Below are 19523 nucleotides of genomic sequence, written 5' to 3'. Positions count from 1 at the left end.
AATTTAAGTAAGAATATCTAATAATTAATTTCCTTCATATCCCTGAAATCTTCTCCCAGAGATGCTAGAAGTAAAGCTGGACTTATAACGACAAGTGGCAAGAGTGAGCGTATCTAAGAACTGTTTCTGGTTTTCTATGGTACCAAATTTTATGTCTCTTGCTACATATAATCTTCCTCTCATTGGAAAAAAAAATTCCCAATTTTCAAATATTGAATTAAATCCCACTAGAACAAGTATGATTTATTCATTTATCTATGAATCTTTTTATTTATGTTTTCACCCATATTTATTTTAATTTGGCTTTTTATTTTTGTTATATGGATGGCTCTCAGAATGGGGATGAGAATAATGGGAAAATCTCAGAAGATAACCCCAAGTTTATATGTTTTTTTTTCTCCATTCTGTATTTGTGTTCTGGTGTTTCAACTTAAAATATTTTTTTTTATTAATTTCTTTTGGTTTATCAACAATCACTTCTAAATGCTTCTGAGTTTAAAATTTTTCTCCCCCTTCCTCCCCACCATTCTCCCCAAGACTATGCACAATCTGATATGGGCTATACATTTCCATTCCTTTTAATCGTACTTTCACATTAGTGATGATGTAAGTAAAAATTAGAACCAATAGGAGGAATGATCAGAAAGAAGAAATAAAACTCAATAGAAGAAAAATAAATAGCAAATAATATGCTTCTATCTGCATTCAAACTCCATGGTTCTTTCTTTAAATGTGGATAGCACTTTCCATCATGAGGCCTTTGGAGATGTGTTAGATCCTTGTATTGCTGGGAAAAGTTAAGTTTATCAATATTTGTCATCTCACAATATGGCTGTTATTGTGTATAAGTTCTCCTGATTGTGATCACTTAACTCACTATTAAGCTATACAAGCCTTTCCCGGTTTTTCTGAAGTCAGACTGTTCATCATTCCTGATAGATCAATAGTATTCTATTACATTCATATAACACAACTTATCCAGCCATTCCCCAACTGATGGGCATCCTCTCAAATTCCAATTCTTTGCCACCACAAAAAGAGCTGCTACGAATATGTCTGTACATGTGGGTCCTTTTCCCATTTGTTTGATCTCTTTGGGATATAGCCCTAGAAGTACTGTTGCTGGATCAAAGGGTATACACATTTTTATAGCCCTTTAGGCATAGTTCCAAATTGCTCTCCAAAATGGTTAGATCATTTCACAAGTCTTTAAAAAAAAAAAAAAAGAAAAAGAAAAGAAAATTCCATGGAGAGTATGATGCATTGGAAAACACATCATCAGAGATGACTCAATTACTGAACAGCAGTATATGCTCAAAGCTCAGCTACTTTTTGTTAGAGGGGAGACACATACACGGAAGGAATCATTACCCAGACAATTACAAAAACCAGAATGGTTGTAAAAGGAGAAAAAATATGAAATGTCTGAATTATAAAATCTGGAAATTTGTAGTCTACATTTATTTATATCTGCCTCATTGGAATTAAGATGTTTTGGGGGTTTTTTTGTGTTTGATTAAAACTTCAATACTATTTGTCTAAGAGAAGCTGATTAAGAGACAATCCAAATAATAGGGAATAACTGAGTAACTTTAAAAAAGTGGTTTATCGAAATACACGACCTTCCTGTATTTGCCACCAGATTTTTAGAGCTCTTTTGGTTAAGAATGCATATAGGTACACTGTCCTCAAGCTTTTAGAGTATGAATTCCTTAATCTATTAAATGAAGAGGTTATTTTTTGATAATGGCTCAAAGTGTCTTCCAGTTCTAGCATTCTATGATATCTGTGTGACTTTTTAAAGAAATGTCATTTTCAATCCAATACTTTTATTACTCCCCTAGCTATGATGTTTCTTTTTATTGAAGCAATCCCCAAAGCTCTTACTACAGGGGGATTTGGTAACTAGGGTGACATTTCCACAGCTCTTATCTACACTTGAAATGATGCTCCCTTTGAGTCCGTAAATGACCTCTTTAAAAGACTGAAAGAATAGCTCCATTTCTTTTTTTTTTTTATTATTTATAAAGTGAAGCTAAGTTGGTTCTGATGAGATCAGAGGGAACTAATAAAGCAAAATAACACATCCACAGACTGCAAAGGAAGATATCAACACCATATTTAAACACTTGACAAATCTGTGGTAGGATACGTAAATTATCAGTGAAAAGATGAAGGATATCATTCCACTATTGTAGGATAAGCCCCAGTGCATTAAAGTGGTTTTCTTTAGATTCTCTTTGAGAACTCTCTTTCTTAGCAATAACACTAAAATAATTTGATTTTCATGTTGATTTTACATACAGTGATGACACCCTAATTAAATACATGCTTTATGAAATATGTTGTTTTTGGGAAAAAAGAATAAGGTATGCAAAATGCCAGTTATGGTCCATAAGCACTCACTTAAAAATTTGGCTTTGGAAATAATAAATCAGGTAAAAATCAAATAAAAATATTTTGAAACTATAAAGTTAAAATAGTTAAACATTTATTTTTTCTATGTTATTTATTTCATTAAAGGAAGAATGTCTGAGTTTTTATTTATTCAGGTTATCTTCAGTCAAACTGTTAAAATCAGCAATTTATATAAAATATTTATTATAGAGGATTATATCCTATTTATTATATGCCAAGGTGTTTTTAAATTATTTTCAATCCTGCTTTTAATATGTTGACTTCAAACTTTTTGTATTTTCAGTTTTGCTCTCAAAATCATATAGGCACTTAGGATTTTGAAGCATCTGTGATTATACCTGTTTTCAGAGGGGAAATATAATTATTCAAATTCATTCATCTTATTTTTTCATAATATTTTACTTTTTATCATATGTAAACATAGTTTTCAACATTCATTTTTACAAGATTTTGAGTTTCAAATTATTTTCTCTCTCTTCTTCTCTCTCCTTCCCAAAATAGCAAGCAATGTGATATGTTATAAGTGTACAATCATGTTAAACATATTTCCTTATTCATCATGGTTTGAAAGAAGAATCAGAACAAAAGTTAAAAATTGAAAGAAAAATTGAAAAAGTTGAAAATTGTACATTTCCATTTGCATTCAGAATCTTTATTTCTTTCTCTGGATGTGGATAGCATTTTCCACTGTGAGTCTTTTAAAATTGTTTTGGATGATTATATTGCTGAGAAGAGCTGGATCTATCATAGTTGATCATCATACAATGTTATTGTTACTGTTCTGGTCCAAACACATTTACAGAGATACATCAGACCCACAGAGATCTGAGGAATCTAAATCTCTTTATGAGAAACAATTTTAAAAAGGCAATACGAATAATGAGGTAATTTACTTCCACGGAAGTAAATCACACATTTCAGTGGTAAAGATAAGTGATATTTCAATGACTACTTTATGAAGGGCTATAACCTAATGGGAGAGATGCTGCCCTAGTGAACAGGTGAAACTTTATATTTTGGGAGAGTACTCAGTAATCTTGATACAGCAAGTAGTGTAGTGGCTAGAGCCTTAGGAGTCTGGAAGATCTGAGTTGAAATTCTCTTACCTGTGTGATCCTAGAAAAGTCCTTAAACGTGTCATGTTCAATTTCTTTATCTCTAAAAATGGGGATAACAATATCATCTACCTCCTCTAGTCCCTAAGAGAATTAAATGAAATATTTGAAAGGCACTTTACAGACTTCATTATTGTCATTTGCTGTTATTGTCATCTGATTGTTTCAGCTGTGTCCAATTCTTCATGACTAGATTTGGGTTTTTTGTTAAAGACACTGGAGTAGTGTACCATTTCCTTTTCCAGCTTGTTTACTAGATTAAAAAAAAAAAGGAGTAAATGGGATTAAGTGACTAGCCCAAGGTCACACAGGTAGTAAATTTCTGAGGCTGGATTTCAGCTCAGGAAGATGAGTTTTTCTGATTCCAATTACTGTGCTCTATCCATTGTGCCACCAAGCTGCCTCAAAGTACTAGATAGTAACTATTATTATTATTATTATTATTATTATTATTATTATTATTATTATTATTAATAGTAATAATAATAATATGCTTGTTTAATCCACTTCCCTTAATTCCAACAGCAACACATGTGAGTGGCAGTATAAGTCACTGAGCGTATCCTAAGCACTATTGTGAGGTGATATGCCTTCTATTCTTGGTTAGTTCACTAATAAGCTCTGTCAAATTGATGTTTTTAATTTTACTTGGACTTGATGAAGTTGTCAATTAAGTGATAAAATGAGACAAAATAATGTTTAAAGACCATTTAAACTCAAGATTCAATTAATATGCAGCATTTCTTATAAATGACACTATTTACTCCTTTTAATTATATTAAATAGATACAAATTACTCGAATTGTCAAACCCTTCCTACTACTTCCAACCTTGAAAAAAATGGATAGATTTATGTATTGGTCATGCATTCCAAAAGGAAATTTAAGGAAGTGCTACACAATAAAAATGAAGTAATACACTAAACCACCAAGGAAGTCTCACAATCAATAGTCCCAGGGAATTCCAGAAATAATAATAATTAAAGAATACTCAGGAAATAATAAATGATTTATGTTTTCATGCTTTTTTTTATGCTCTTGCAAAATTATCTGAAGTAGAGCCAGATATAATCAAACAGCTTAAATATCAAAATGCCCACATGTATTAATAATTTTACAGTATTAATAATTTCCGTATTTCAACTAATATCCCAATATTGAAACTAACACTTAATAACCTATTGGCTAATTGCCTTTAACCACCTCTCCCACTACATGCATTTGGGAAAGAAGTGATAATACCATTTCTCTCTTCTCTTCTTCACTATTATGAGATTCTGCAGCCTTGAGTCCAGAACAAATAGAGGGATATGTTGCATTATAAACTTCTGTCCTCTTTGATTTTTAATGTTCCTCCTAACCACATGAATTTATGCCAAGTGCAATACTCCATAAAAATAAATAGGCCATAAGAATTCCCAAAACTGAGTTCAGTAGACTGTGAGATAAGGTAACTACGATCATCTCACAGCAGAGATAAAGGTTGTACAAAATATACATCCATGGAAATTCCATTGGCTTGAGGTAATTTATTATTTTGCACTCCATTTTGGCAACTTTCTCTTATATTTGGATGCTTTTCAATATGTGAAATTTAAATTAGTTGAATCTATTATAATCTCTGAGCACATTATAGATCTCTTTTCTTCTCATTTGACTTTGCACTGTCATAAGTTACAATAAAACCATCACCACTTTTTGCTTCTAGTTTTCTACAATTTTTCTGAATAGTTTTGACAGATGCTACTAAAGGGAATGTCTTGTTAGAAGGACAAGTGTTGCATCATCATCAATGCTTATTGGAAAATAAAAGGTAGAAAGAAGGAAAATGGCTTCATCTTAGTTTCATAACATGAAATTAGCTAAGGAAGTCCTAGTTTAACAACTTTCTAGTGTTGATCTAAAAGGTAAAGGAAAAAATGGTTAATACATGCATGCAGTCATTTCCACAGAGGACAGAAAAAGAAATTGTTCAAGTTCCTTCATTTTCTTTCAGCATTCCTTTCAGCAGTAAAATAATACAGTTCAAATTTGTACATTACAGCTCTGTATTCTAGGGATGAGGAAATTTTTGTTTTTTAAATGGATTTTGCTTCTTTGGAAGGCTCCCCATTTTTACTTATCATAAAAAGTCCTAAAATTCTGGGTTGAAAGAAAGCTGAATTGTCATTTCCACTCCTCTAAATGTATTTTAGTTTCTGCATGTACCCTAAAGCAGTTGAGATAAGCCCATTACTAATAATCTAAAAATAAACAAATGCAGAAAGAAAGAAATAAAAGAAGGAAGGAAGGAAGGAAGGAAGGAAGGAAAAGAAAGAAACAAATGTGACCTACAGAGAGCAAAAGTATTGCTCATTAATTCTAAACAAAAGCTATTGCATGATCAGGCACTGAAACTGCCAGGGAAGTATTATAAAGATGAATCTTTTCTCTCTTCCTACCTAAGGTAAAAATACCATTATTCATCATTTATTTTCTTTCTAAAATGGAAATAACAAATTGATTTAGCTAAAAAAATTCCTCAGCCCTTATAAAAACTGAGCAAGGATAAATGTTTGAGAAGTTTAAATATTTTCATAATATAGCATAATTTTACATAAAAAATTATTAATTTGTAATAGAAACCATTCTGCAAACATCAGTCTCATGCCTAGTTTAAGTTGGAAACCTTTACAGATTACAAATTAAATATCCTAGTCCTCAACTTCTGAAATTTATTTTATTACTGTGTCCTAGTGGCTTAGAAAAAACAAATACCAATTCTAAAATTCCCCAACTTGCAAGTAGAAATCACAGAAATTTGTACATAGTTATATTTAAAATATTATTTCAGTAAGGATCATTAACCTTTTTTGCTTAGTTGTTCAAAATCACATTGAGTCTTTCTTAGCTTACCTTACAAGTTCATATGTAGAAAAGGTATTTTTCTAGGTGTTTTTAGAACATAAAATGGAGTCTCATGGAAGTTTTTTTCTTTTATAAGGAACTTATTTCATGTTTAAAATTGTATATTAGTCTTTTCTTTAACATTCTTCACATGCCATGTTTTTTAAATTTAATTTAATTTAATTTAATTTAATTTAATTTAATTTTTTGGCTAAGTAGTGGGGTTAAGGGACTTGCCCAGGGTCATACAGCTAGTAAGTGTTATTTAGTGTTATGTGTCTGAGGCTGGATTTCAACTTAGGTCCTCTTGAATCCAGGGCTGGTGCTGTATCCACTGTGCCACCTAGCTAACCCTACATGCCATGTTTTTAACAAGCATAGGAATGAAAGTAAAGAAAGATGGATTCATGTTATTTCTAACTAGCAGAATTTTATTTCTCTGGCCCTCACTTTATAAGCAGTAAGTGGAAGTTCTTGTATATTTTGTACCTTCCATTTTCAAGATGCTATAATATAGGAAACAATTTATAGGTTATGGACTACAGGCAGCAATCCAGCCAAACTCTCCCAACAGTCCCATCCAAACAATTTTTCAAATTAATTTATTTTGATTTATCAACACGCATTTCCATATGCTTTTGAGTTTAAAATTTTTCTCCCCTTTCCTCCCCACCCTCTCCAAGATAGTGCATAATCTGATATAGGTTTTATATATATGTATGTATATGTATATATATATATATATAATATATATATATATATATATATATATATATATATATATGTATATATATATATATGTATACACACACATATATATACATACATGTATATGTATATATATGTATGTATATATATACATATACGTATATGTATATATATGTATGTATATATATACACACACACACACACACACACACACATACATTCTTATTAAACATATTTTCAGGTTAGTGATGTAAGTAAAAATTAGAATCAATAGGAGGAAACCCTAGAAAGAGGAAACAAAACTCAACAGAAGAGAAAAAAAATAATGAATAGTATGTTTTGATCTGCATTCAAATTCCATAGTTCTTTCTTTGGGTGTGGTTAGCTTTTTTCATCACAAGGCATTTACAGACATCTTAGATCCTTGTATTGCTGGGAAGGGTTAAGTTTATCAAAATTAGTCATCATGCAAAGTGGCTGTCATTGTGTTAAACATTCTCTTGGTTCTGCTCACTTGACTCAGCATCAGGCAATACAAGTTTTTTCTGACGTCAGCCTGTTCATCTTTTCTTATAACACAATAGTATTCCATTGCATTCATATGCCACAACTTGCTCAGCCATTCCCAAGTTGATGGGCATCTCCTCAATTTTCAATTCTTTGCCACCACAAAAAGAGTTCCTATGAATATTTTTGTACATTTGAGTCCTTTTCCCATTTATAAGGTCTCTTTGGGATATAGCACTAGATGTGCTATTTCTGGGTCAAGAAGTAAGCCCATTTTTATAGCCCTTTGAGCATAGTTCCAAATTGTTCTCCAAAATGGTTGGATCATTTCACAACTCCAACAACAATGCATTACTGTTCCAATTGTCCCACATCTTTTTCAACATTTATCATTTTCCTGTTTTGTCATCTTGGCCAATCTGATAGGTGTGATGTGGCATCTCAAAGCTGTTTTGATTTGCATTTCTCTAATTAATAGTGATTTAGGGCACTTTTTCATATGATTATAGATGGCTTTAATTTCTTCATCTGAGAACTGTCTGTTCATATCCCTTGATCATTTATCAATTGGGGAATGACTTGTGTTCTTATAAATTTGACTTCATTCTCTATATATTTTAGAAATGAGGCCCTTATCAGAGAGACTGGTTGTAAAAATTCTTTCTCAGTTTTCCACTTATCTCCTCATCTTGGTTGCATTGGCTTTGTTTGTGCAAAAATGTTTCAATTTAATGTAATCAAAGTTATCCATTTTGCCTTTCATAATGTTCTCCATCTCCTGTTTGGTCATGAATTCTTCTGTTCTCGATAGATCTGATAGGTAAACTATACCTTGCTTTCCCAGTTTGCTTACAATATCAGTTTTTGTATCTACATTATGAACCCTTTTTGACTTTATTGTGGTATATGGTGTGAGATTTTGATGTATGCCTAGTTTCTGCCATACTCTTTTCCAGTTTTCCCAGCAGTTTTTGTCAAAGAGTGAGTTCTTATCCAAGAAACTGGGGTCTTTTGGTTTATCATGTAATAGATCACTATAGTCATTGACTATTGTGTCTTGCGTACTTAAACTATTCCACTGATCAACCACTCTATTTCTTAACCAGTACCAAGCAGTTTTGATGATTGCTGCTTTACAATACAATTTAAGATCTGGAATGGCTAGGCCACCTTCCCCTGCATTACTTTTCATTAGTTCCCTAGATATTCTATAACTTTTGTTCTTCCAAATGAATTTTATTATTTTTTCTAACTCTATAAAATAGTTTTTGGTAATTTGATTGGTATGGCACTGAAATAAAGTATTAGCTAGGAAGGATGTCACATTTTTATTATATTAGCTCAGCCTACCAATGAGCAACTCATGTTTTTCCAATTATTTAGGTCTGACTTCCAAACAATTTAAAAAATAATGACAGAAATTTAATTCAGGAGTGGCAGAGCCAACAACAGCTCCTAGTGAGACATTTTTCCAGCAATACAATTTAGTAGGTCAACAACCTATGTCTGTGACACCAGGGTGAGGCAGAAGTGTAAGTTACAACAATACCAAAATTTGGTCTTGGAGGTGGCCATGACAGCAGCTTAAGGACTTATCAGTCCAGAGATAGTAAGGGAATTAGACAATTGTAAAGAAAGATATTAAAATGAATCATGAAGTGACCAGAGGCATTAGACTGGGTGCTATTTTGCAACTCTATTGACCATAGACTAACTCATAAACCTATTGAGGAGACCAGGAGAGCAGTGATCCTACCTTGCCCCAGATCATACCACCTTGGAAGCATTGAAAACTTACATGTCATCAGAACTACCTTTGAGAAGAGCAGCACAGAAAAACTTGTGACGGTGGCTTTCCACCCCAAAGTGAGCAGAGCCCAACTTTAACAAAAATGCCAAAGTCATAAAATAGAATGGAAAATGAGCAAAAAGCAAACAGCAACAAAAACCTGATCACAAGACACTATAACAGTATCAGTGAAGACTGATAAAAACATAGACATACAACTAAAATGAAGCTTTATAAATGCAGTTTTGGGTAACAGTTTGAACTCCAAGAAATGCACTAAAAATTGTGGCTGTAATGACAGAAGGGGCCTGTTCAGAATTAGAGTGTCAAGGGGAGATCTAGCTTTTGTGGATGTAAGGGAATAGAGGCACAAGCCCAAGAAGAATTCCTGGAAACATTAATGAGAAAGGAGTATTAGAACAAAGTTTGGAAACAAATAAAACAAAGTTATTCAAGAAAACTATTGAAAAGAGAATTAACAGCCTGGGAAGACAGGCACAAAATAATGAAAATAAATAAAATCTTTTTAACAAAAAAAAAAAAAAGAATTGGCTAAATGGAAAAAGAAGTACAAAGCTTCAGTAGTAAAATTATTCTTGTAAAGCAGAATTGGCCAAATACAAAAACTTACCAATGAAAATACTTTCTGAAAAAAATAGAATTGGGAAATGGGAAGCAAATGACTTGATGATACACCAAGAAATAATAAAACAAAGTCAAAAGAATGAAAAAATAATGGAATGAATTTTCCATTCAAAATTTACCTGGAGAATAGACTGAAAAGAGATAACTTAAGAATTATTGGGCTACTTAAAATCATTATAAAAATGGGCATAGGCATCACATCTCAATAAATAATCACAAAAAAATGCCCCAATATCCTAGAAACAAAGAGTGAAATGGAATTTGAATGAATATGCTAATCATTTCCTTGAAAAGATCTTGAAATGAAAGATACAATAAATTCTATAGCCAAATCCAAGGTCCCCAGTGAAGAGAAAATGTTATGAGCAGCCAGAAAGAAGCAATATTGTGGAGCACTAGTCATGATAACACAAGATTTTTCAGCTTTTCCCTAATGGAGTGGAAGACATAGAATATTATATTCTGGGAGGCAAAGTTGCTATGATTATAAGCAAGAATAACCCATCTATCAAGATGAGTATAATCCTGCAAGGAAACAATGGACATTCAATGAACCAGAGAACTTTCAATCATTCCATATATAAAAGCCAGAGCTGAATAAAAACTCTGACATTCACACAAAGACTCAAAAGAAGTATATAAAAAGGTATAAAAATATAAAAACTGAAAGAAAACTCACAAAGGACTCAAGAAGGTTAAACTGTTTACATTTCTATGTTGGAAGATGAAAAGTGTAATTCCTAAGAACTGTATATTATTAAGGCAGTTAGAAAGAGTTTACATAGACAGAGGACATGGGTGTGATTCAAGTATGTTGAATTTATATAAAAATAATTAAAAGGTCAAGAATGATGGAACTTCTGCTTCCAGGAGCCCAGAGGACTTCCAGTTCCAGGACCCAAGATGGTGGAGTGAAAAGGTAGTTGCTCTAACTCTCCCCTATCAACCTCTGAAAACCCAGAAAATATCACCCCAGGAAAAAATCCTGGAAGTGCTGAACTAGAAGACAGATTGGAAGCAGCAGTGCAGCAGCCCAGCAAACAGGTCTCCTAGTGCCTCAGCAAAAATAAAGGAGGCAGAACTACAAGGGGCCCCAGGCAGATAAGTACCCTGCCCCATTCACCTGAAAGGAGGTGAAGAAAGCAACCTAAAGGCATCGTAAAGCCTCGGCCTTGCTGGTTCCAGCCCAACACCAGGTGAGCTGTCAGAGTATTGCAGCCTCCAATTGTGAAGAAATTCTGAAGCCCAGGTGGTAGAACAGGCACACACCAATATCTGGACATCCAAGTGCCTCAGTAAGGCCTGGGAGAAGCGGTGGAAACCAGTTCAGAAAACCACCAGGTGCCTCAGCACGCTACCACTCTACCCAGTCCATTAGCAGGAATGAGGGAGACAACACTGTAGGGGGCCCCAGGCAGATAAACACCCTGCAGCACCCATTTAAAAAGAGCTGAAGAAAGCTAAAGGAAAGGAAAAGCAGGCAACCTAGAATTGCCTGAAAGTTCCAGCCTTGCTGATTCCAGCCCAACATGAGGTAAGCTGCCAGAAACCTACAGCCTCCAATTGCCAACATAAGAGGGCACAGCACACAAAGCCAGTGACCAACCTAGGCTCCCAACACAAGAAGCTTGGATCAGAACCCTCTGTTCCTTGGCAGGAAAGCTCAATCTCTTTAAAGGTCAGGGAATAAAGAAACAGCATGAGTAAAATGAAACGTAGCACAGATTCATATTATGAGAAGAGTGAAGATCAAGACAGAAATTCTGAAGAGGACAACATTGTCAACAAACCCACATCTGCAACAACAAAAGGGAATATGAACTGGTCTGAAGCCCAAAAAGCCTTCTTAGAAGAGCTCAAGAAGGATTTTAATAGTCAAATAGAGAGGTAGAAGAGTCCTTCAAAAATACAATTGGCCAATTGGAAAAAAAATACACTGAAGAAAACAAGTCCCTAAAAAACACAATTGGCCAATTGAAGAAGGAAGTACAAAAACTAACAGAAGAAAACAATCTGTTAAAAACTAGAACTGGACAAATGGAAATTAATGTCTCTATGAGAGAGCAAGAATCAGTCAAACAGAAACAAAAAAATGAAAAAAAATGATGAAAAGTAAAATACCTCATCAGTAAAACAACCGACCTGGAAAATCGATCAGGAGAGACAATTTAAAAATTATTGGACTACCTGAAAATCATGATGAAAAAAAAGCCTGGACAGTATCTTTCAGGAAATCATAAAGGAAAACTGCCGAAGTCCTAGAACCAGAAGGGAAAATAACCATAGAAAGAATCCACGATCACACACCTGAAAGAGATCCCAAATTGACAACGCCAAGGAAATATAATAGCAAAATTCCAAAATTACCAGATGAAAGAGAAGGTGCTGCAAGCAGCCAGAAAGAAACAATTTAAATATCATGGAACCAGAGTCAGGATTATGCAGGACCTTGCAGCTTCTACAATAAAAGATCGCAGGGCATAGAACACAACACTCCGTAAGGCAAAGGAGCTTGGAATGCAGCCAAGGATCAATTACCCAGCAAAAATGAGCATCATTTTTCAAGGAGGAGTGGATATTCAATGAAATAGGAGACTTCCAAACTTTCCTGATAAAAAGACCAGAGCTCAACAAAAAATTTGATCTTCAAGTACAGGACTCAAGAAGGACATAAAAAGGTAAATGGGACAGAAAGATACAATATGTTGTTAATAAGGGGGGGCTGTTTAAACCCCTCCAAGGGAATATGACACTTGAAATCTTTGAGAACTGTATTGTTATTACACCCTGTTAAAGGAGTATACATAAAGAGGGTGGCTATTAGTTGACTTCGATATAATGATAAAAAAAAATCTAATCAAGTGGCTAAAAGGGATCCAAATAAGTGGATCAATTTGATCTTAGAAAATATACTGAGAAAGGAGGAGGCAGACAAGGGTAAATTACATTACAGGAAAAGACACAAAATCCTATTACAGCAGAGGGAAAGAAGGGGGGAGCATTGTTTGAACCTTACTCTCATCAGATTTGGCTCAAGAAGGCATAACATAAGTTAGGTATAGAAATCTAACTTGCCCTATAGGCAGTAGGAGGGAAAAGGGGAAAGAAAAGGGAGGGGGAAAGAAGGGAGGGAAGAAGCAGTAAGAGTAAAGGGGAAGAAAAGGGAAAGGGATAATAAAAGGGAAGGGACTGAAGGAGGCGGTGGTCAAAAGCAAAACACTAGTGAAGGGAGAAGGAAAAAGGAGAAAGAAAAGCATAAATGGGGGAAAGGATGGAGAAAAAGACACAGATAGTAATCATAACTGTGAATGTGAATGGGATGAACTCTCCCATAAAATGGAAATGGATTGCAGAATGGATTAAAAACCATAATCCTACAATATGTTGTTTACAGGAAACACATTTGAAAAAGAGTGACACATACAGGGTAAAGGTAAAAGGCTGGAGCAGAATATATTATGCGTCAGCTGAAGTAAAAAAAGCAGGGTAGCAATCCTGATCTCAGACAAAGCAAAAGCAAAAATAGATCTAATCAAAAGAGATAAGGAAGGAAACTACATCCTGCTAAAAGGCACCATAGATGAGGAAGTAATATCATTACTAAACATATATGCACCAAATGGTATAGCATCCAAATTCTTACAGGAGAAGTTCAGGGAGTTACAGGAAGAAATAGACAGCAAAACTATACTAGTGGGGACCTGAACCTCCCCTCTCAGCACCAGATAAGTCTAACCACAAAATAAACAAGAAAGAAGTTAAGGAGGTGAATAGAACATTAGAAAAGTTAGGTATGATAGACCTCTGGAGAAAACTGAATGGGGATAGAAAGGAATATACTTTTTTCTCAGCAGTACATGGCACATACACAAAAATTGACCATGTACTAGGGCATAAAAACCTCACAATCCAATGCAGAAAGGCAGAAATATTAAATGCATCCTTTTCAGATCATGACAAAAAAATTATATGTAATAAAGGGCCATGGAAAGATAGACTAAAAAATAATTGGAAACTAAATAATCTAATCCTAAAAAATGATTGGGTCAAACAACAAATCATAGAAACAATCAATAATTTCATTCAAGAGAATGACAATAATGAGACAACATACCAAAACTATGGGATGCAGCAAAAGCAGTTCTTAGGGGAAGTTTTATATCTCTAAATGCTTACATAAATAAAATAGAAAAAGAGGAGATTAATGAATTGGGCATACAACTAAAAAAAACTAGAAAAAGAACAAATTAAAAATCCTCAACTAAACACCAAATTAGAAATATTGAAAACCAAAGGAAAAATTAATAAAATTGAAATTAAGAAAACTATTGAACTAATAAATAAACTAAGAGCTGGTTTTATGAAAAAACAATAAAATAGATAAACCTTTGGTTAATTTAATTTGAAAAAAAATAATAAAGAAAACCAAATTACTAGTATCAAGAATGAAAAGGGCGAAGCTACCACCAAGGAAGAGGAAATTAAAACAATAATTAGGAATTATTTTGCCCAACTATATGCCAACAAATTTGACAATCTTAGTGAAATGGATACATATTTACAAAAATATAAATTGCCCAGATTAACCGAAGAGGAAGTAAAATACTTAAATAACCCCATCTCAGAAAAAGAAATTGAAGAAGCCATTGATGAGCTCCCTAGGAAAAAATCTCCAGGGCCAGACAGATTTACACGTGAATTCTATCAAACATTTAAAGAACAATTAATTCCAATACTATATAGAGTATTTGGGGAAATAGGTGAAGAAGGAGTCTTAACAAATTCTTATTATGGTACAAATATGGTGTTGATACCTAAACCAAAAAGTCTCAAAATACAGAAAGAAAATTACAGATCAATTTCTCTACTGAATATAGATGCAAAAATTTTAAACAATATACTAACAACTAGATTGCAGCAACTTATCACAAGAATAATACGCTATAACAAGCAGCTAGGTGGCACAGTGGATAGAGCACTGGCCTTGAAGTCAGGAGTACCTGAGTTCAAATCTGACCTCGAACCAAACACTTAACAAAACTTACTAGCTGTGTGACCCTGGGCAAGTCACTTAACCCCAATTGCCTAAAAAAAGAAAAAAGAAAAATACACTGTGACCAGGTAGGATTTATACCAGAAATGCAAGGTTGGTTCAATATTAGTAAAACTATCAGCATAATTGAGCATATCAACAACAAAACCAACAGAAACCACATGATTATCTCAATAGATGCAGAAAAAAGATTTTGATAAAATGTGACACCCATTCCTATTAAAAACACTAGAAAGTACAGGTATGAATGGAGTCTTCCTTAAAATAATAAACGGCATATATCTAAAACCTTCAGCAAGCATTATATGTAATGGTGACAGGGTAGAAGAATTTCCCATAAGATCCAGGGTGAAACAAGGATGTCCATTATCACCACTGTTATTCAATATTGTATTGTAAACGTTAGCTTTAGCAATAAGAGAAGAAAAATAAATTGAAGAAATCAGAATAGGCAAAGAAAAAACAAAGCTATCACTGTCTGCATATTACATGATGATATACTTACAGAATCCTAGAGAATCAAGTAAAAAACTGCTTAAAATAATAAACAACTTTAGCAAATTTTCAGGTTATAAAATAAACCCACATAAATCATCAGCATTTGTATATGTTACCAACAAAGCCCAACACCAAGAGATAGAAAGATAAATCCCATTTAAACTTACTGTAGACATTATAAAATATTTAGGAGTTTACCTCCCGAAACAAACCCAGGAACCCTATGAACACAATTACAAAACACTTTTCACACAAATAAAATCAGGTTTAAATAATTGGAAAAACAACAGTTGCTCATAGGTATGCCAAGGTAATATAATAAAAATGACAATCCTACCTAAGCTAATTTACTTATTCAGTACCATATCAATCAAGCTACCAAAAAATTATTTTCTAGAGTTAGAAAAAATAATAACAAGATTCATTTGGAAAAACAAAAGGTCCAGAATATCAAAGGAAGTAGTTAAAAGAAATGCAGGGGAAGGGAGCCTAGCACTTGCAGATCTTAAATTGTACTGTAAAGAAGCAATCATCAAAACTGCTTGGTACTGGCTAAGAAATAGGGAGGTGGATCAGTGGAATAGGTTAAATATGCAAGACACCGTAGTCAGTGACTACAGTAATCTTTTATTTTATAAACCCAAAGACCCAAGCTTCTGGGATAAGAACACACTCTTTGAAAAAAACTGCTGGGAAACTGGAAAAGAGTATGGCAGAAACTGGGCATAGACCCAATTCTTACACCATATATCAAAATAAAATCAAAATGGGTTCATTTATATCTAAGATATAAATGCTGATATCATAAGTAAACTGGGAGAAAAAGGAATATTTTACCTATCAGATCTGTGGAGAACAGAAGAATTCATGACCAAACAGGAGATAGAGAACATAATGAAAAGCAAAATGGATAATTTGGATTACATTAAATTGAAAAGGTTTTGCACAAACAGAGCCAATGCAACTAAGGTGAGAAGATGGTAGAAAATTGGGATAGAATTTTTAGAACCAGTCTCTCTGATAAAGGCCTCTTTTCAAAAATATATAGAGAATTAAGACAAATTTATAAGAACACAAGCTATTCCCCAACTGATAAATGTTCAAAGGATATGAACAACCAGTTCTCAGATGAAGAAATTAAAGCCATCTATAGTCATATGAAAAAATGCTATAAATCGTTATTAACTAGAGAAATGCAAATCAAAACAACTCTGAGGTACCACATCACAGCTGTCAGATTGGCCAACATGACAAAACAGGAAAATGTTAAATGTTGGAGAAGATGTGGGAAAATTGGAACACTAATACATTGTTGGTGGAGTTGTGAAATGATCCAACCATTTTGGAGAAGAATTTGGAACTATGCCCTAAGGGCTACAAAAATATGCATACCCTTTGATCCAGCAATAGCACTTCTAGGGCTATATCCCAAAGAGATCAAACAAATGGGAAAAGGACCCACATGTACAAAAATATTCTTAGAAGCCCTTTTTGTGGTGGCAAAGAATTGGAAACTGAGAGGATGCCCGTCAATTGGTTAGTGGCGGAACAAGTTGTGGTAGATGATTGTGATGGAAGGCTATGGTGGTATAAGAAATGATGCCAGGAATACTTTCAGAAAAACATTGGAAGACCTATACGAACTGATGCAGAGTGAATTGAGCATAACCAGAGTATCATCATACATAATAATTCATATTTTAATGATGATCAACTGTGAAAATTTTAGCTACTTTGAACAACACTGATGCAAGACAATTCTGAATGATTCATGATGAAAAAATGTTATCTATCCCCAAAGAGAAAATTGATGAACTCTAAGTGAAAACTAAATAATATTTTTGATTGTCTTTATTTTCTTGCTTTTTTTGCCACATGCGTAATATAGAAATAAGTTTTGTATGACTTAATATGCTTGATTGAAAATGTATTGCTTGCCTTAATTATGGAATAGGGAGGGACTTTGAAGGAGGGAGAAAATTTAAAACAAAATTTTAAGAGTGTTACAATAAATAACAAATTAAAAACATGTTATTGTATATGCTCATATTGTTTTATTGTTTTCCTAAGTTGTGGCATGGAATAGGAAAGGCAATTGCCAAAAATTTCTCACCAGACTTTGATCTAGAATTATACATCAATTATGATTAAATCTCTACTTCTTAGATGATCATTTCAATTCTGGAATTTGCCCCTTGGAAGAACACTTAATCCCTAGGGACTTATGTTTGATTGAGGATTTCCTCCCATTACCTCAGTTTAAAATGGTAGGCAAAGGCACAATTCTTTTTCTTTCCTCAGTAGAGTGCAGAATTCTCCCTCATTCCCTGGCCATTCTGTTCTTTTTTGGTTCCCTGTTTCCCTTCCCACCATACTTTTCAGCTTCCATTTATATTTTTATCATTTTTCCCATTAGAATGTAAGCACCTTGATGGCAAGAATACACACGCACACACACACACACACACACACACACACAGATACATACGCACACACACATCCGATGTACCTATGTCTATGTCTATATTTATATAATCTGTCTTTACATAGATATCTGTCCATATATGTCACACCACCTCCATCTCTGTTTCTTTCTCTGTTTTTATCTCTGTTAGCTTCTTTATTTTGTGCTTAGAAAATAATAGAATTAATTTGGATTCCATTGATTCAGATTTTTTGATAACAAAAATTAATAGAGTTGGTTAATCAAATGAATGGTGTAAACTACTTTTCACAAAGGCAATTGAGTTTTTAAGAAAACTTTATATTTAATAAAGTAAGCATATGGATATCTTTAAATATTTATTAAGAATAATTCACTATTTAAAAATGTCTCTGTAAGACTGTATCAAATTTGATGACATTTATAAGCACTTTCATAATAATTAAACATACTAGCTCTGATATAATAAAAATAGGGAAAATATAACCCTTTTAACCATTTGTAATATCTTTCAAACTTATTAAAACAAAAATCCACAAAGCTTGAATGTGTTACATATTTTTTAATTCTTTACTACTTTTTCTTCATCTTTTAATGTATTTCCCCATTTTTTTAAATTTCCATATCATTCTAGTACTCTATTTATAACTACAAGACAACACATCAACACACTAGTATAGTGACTAAATGCACTAGATTTGTAAGTAGGAAGACCTGGTTTCATCTCTTGCTTCCAACACACACACACACACACACACACACACACACACACACACACACACGTGTTTTTTTTTTTTCTGCCTGATAGTCAAATATACATAGAGGACTAGTATGACTACTGTTATATGGGAATAGAATCCTTTGGGAAAGTCACAAAGTCATAGAATCTCAGCATTAAAGTGGCCTCAGAATTGCTCTGATGTAAGTCATATCTCTTTATGAATTTCTTTTACAAGATCCCAGCAAGTGGGTCTCTGTATGTTGGCTTAGTCACTATAGAAATCTGAGAGACACAGAAGAGATTTTACTTCTCAATGGTCAAAAAACCCAATTAGGATTGGAATATACATTTAAAAAGTATGTATGGTCCTTCCCCCTTTCATTATTTTTCCTTATATTTCATATCATTAAATAGGCATTGTAGCCTAGTGACTACTGCACAGGACCCGAGCCCTTAAAGACCTGGGTTAATGTCCTGCCTCTGACATATTCTGACTGTGCTTTCAAATCCATGTAAACTCTCCTGAATTCTAAGCTGCTCTCTCTGTCTATAAGTTGGAGAGAAAAATGAACACCTGCATGAGTTTCTTTACCTGAGAGTTCTCCAAACCTAAGAAATCATAGACCATTCTCTAACCTTTCATATAAATACTTACCCATCTCTGAGTGGTTTTTGCTTCAGTACAATTAATTTCCTTGACAGGAGAGATTCTTTTATTTTTGCCTATACATTCCAAGAGTC

The sequence above is a fragment of the Phascolarctos cinereus genome, unplaced genomic scaffold, assembly GCF_003287225.1.
Source record: "Phascolarctos cinereus isolate Bilbo 61053 unplaced genomic scaffold, phaCin_HiC Scaffold_4;HRSCAF=312, whole genome shotgun sequence".
In the NCBI taxonomy this organism is placed as follows: Eukaryota; Metazoa; Chordata; class Mammalia; order Diprotodontia; family Phascolarctidae; genus Phascolarctos; species Phascolarctos cinereus.
Note: the sequence above shows the minus strand (reverse complement) of the source record.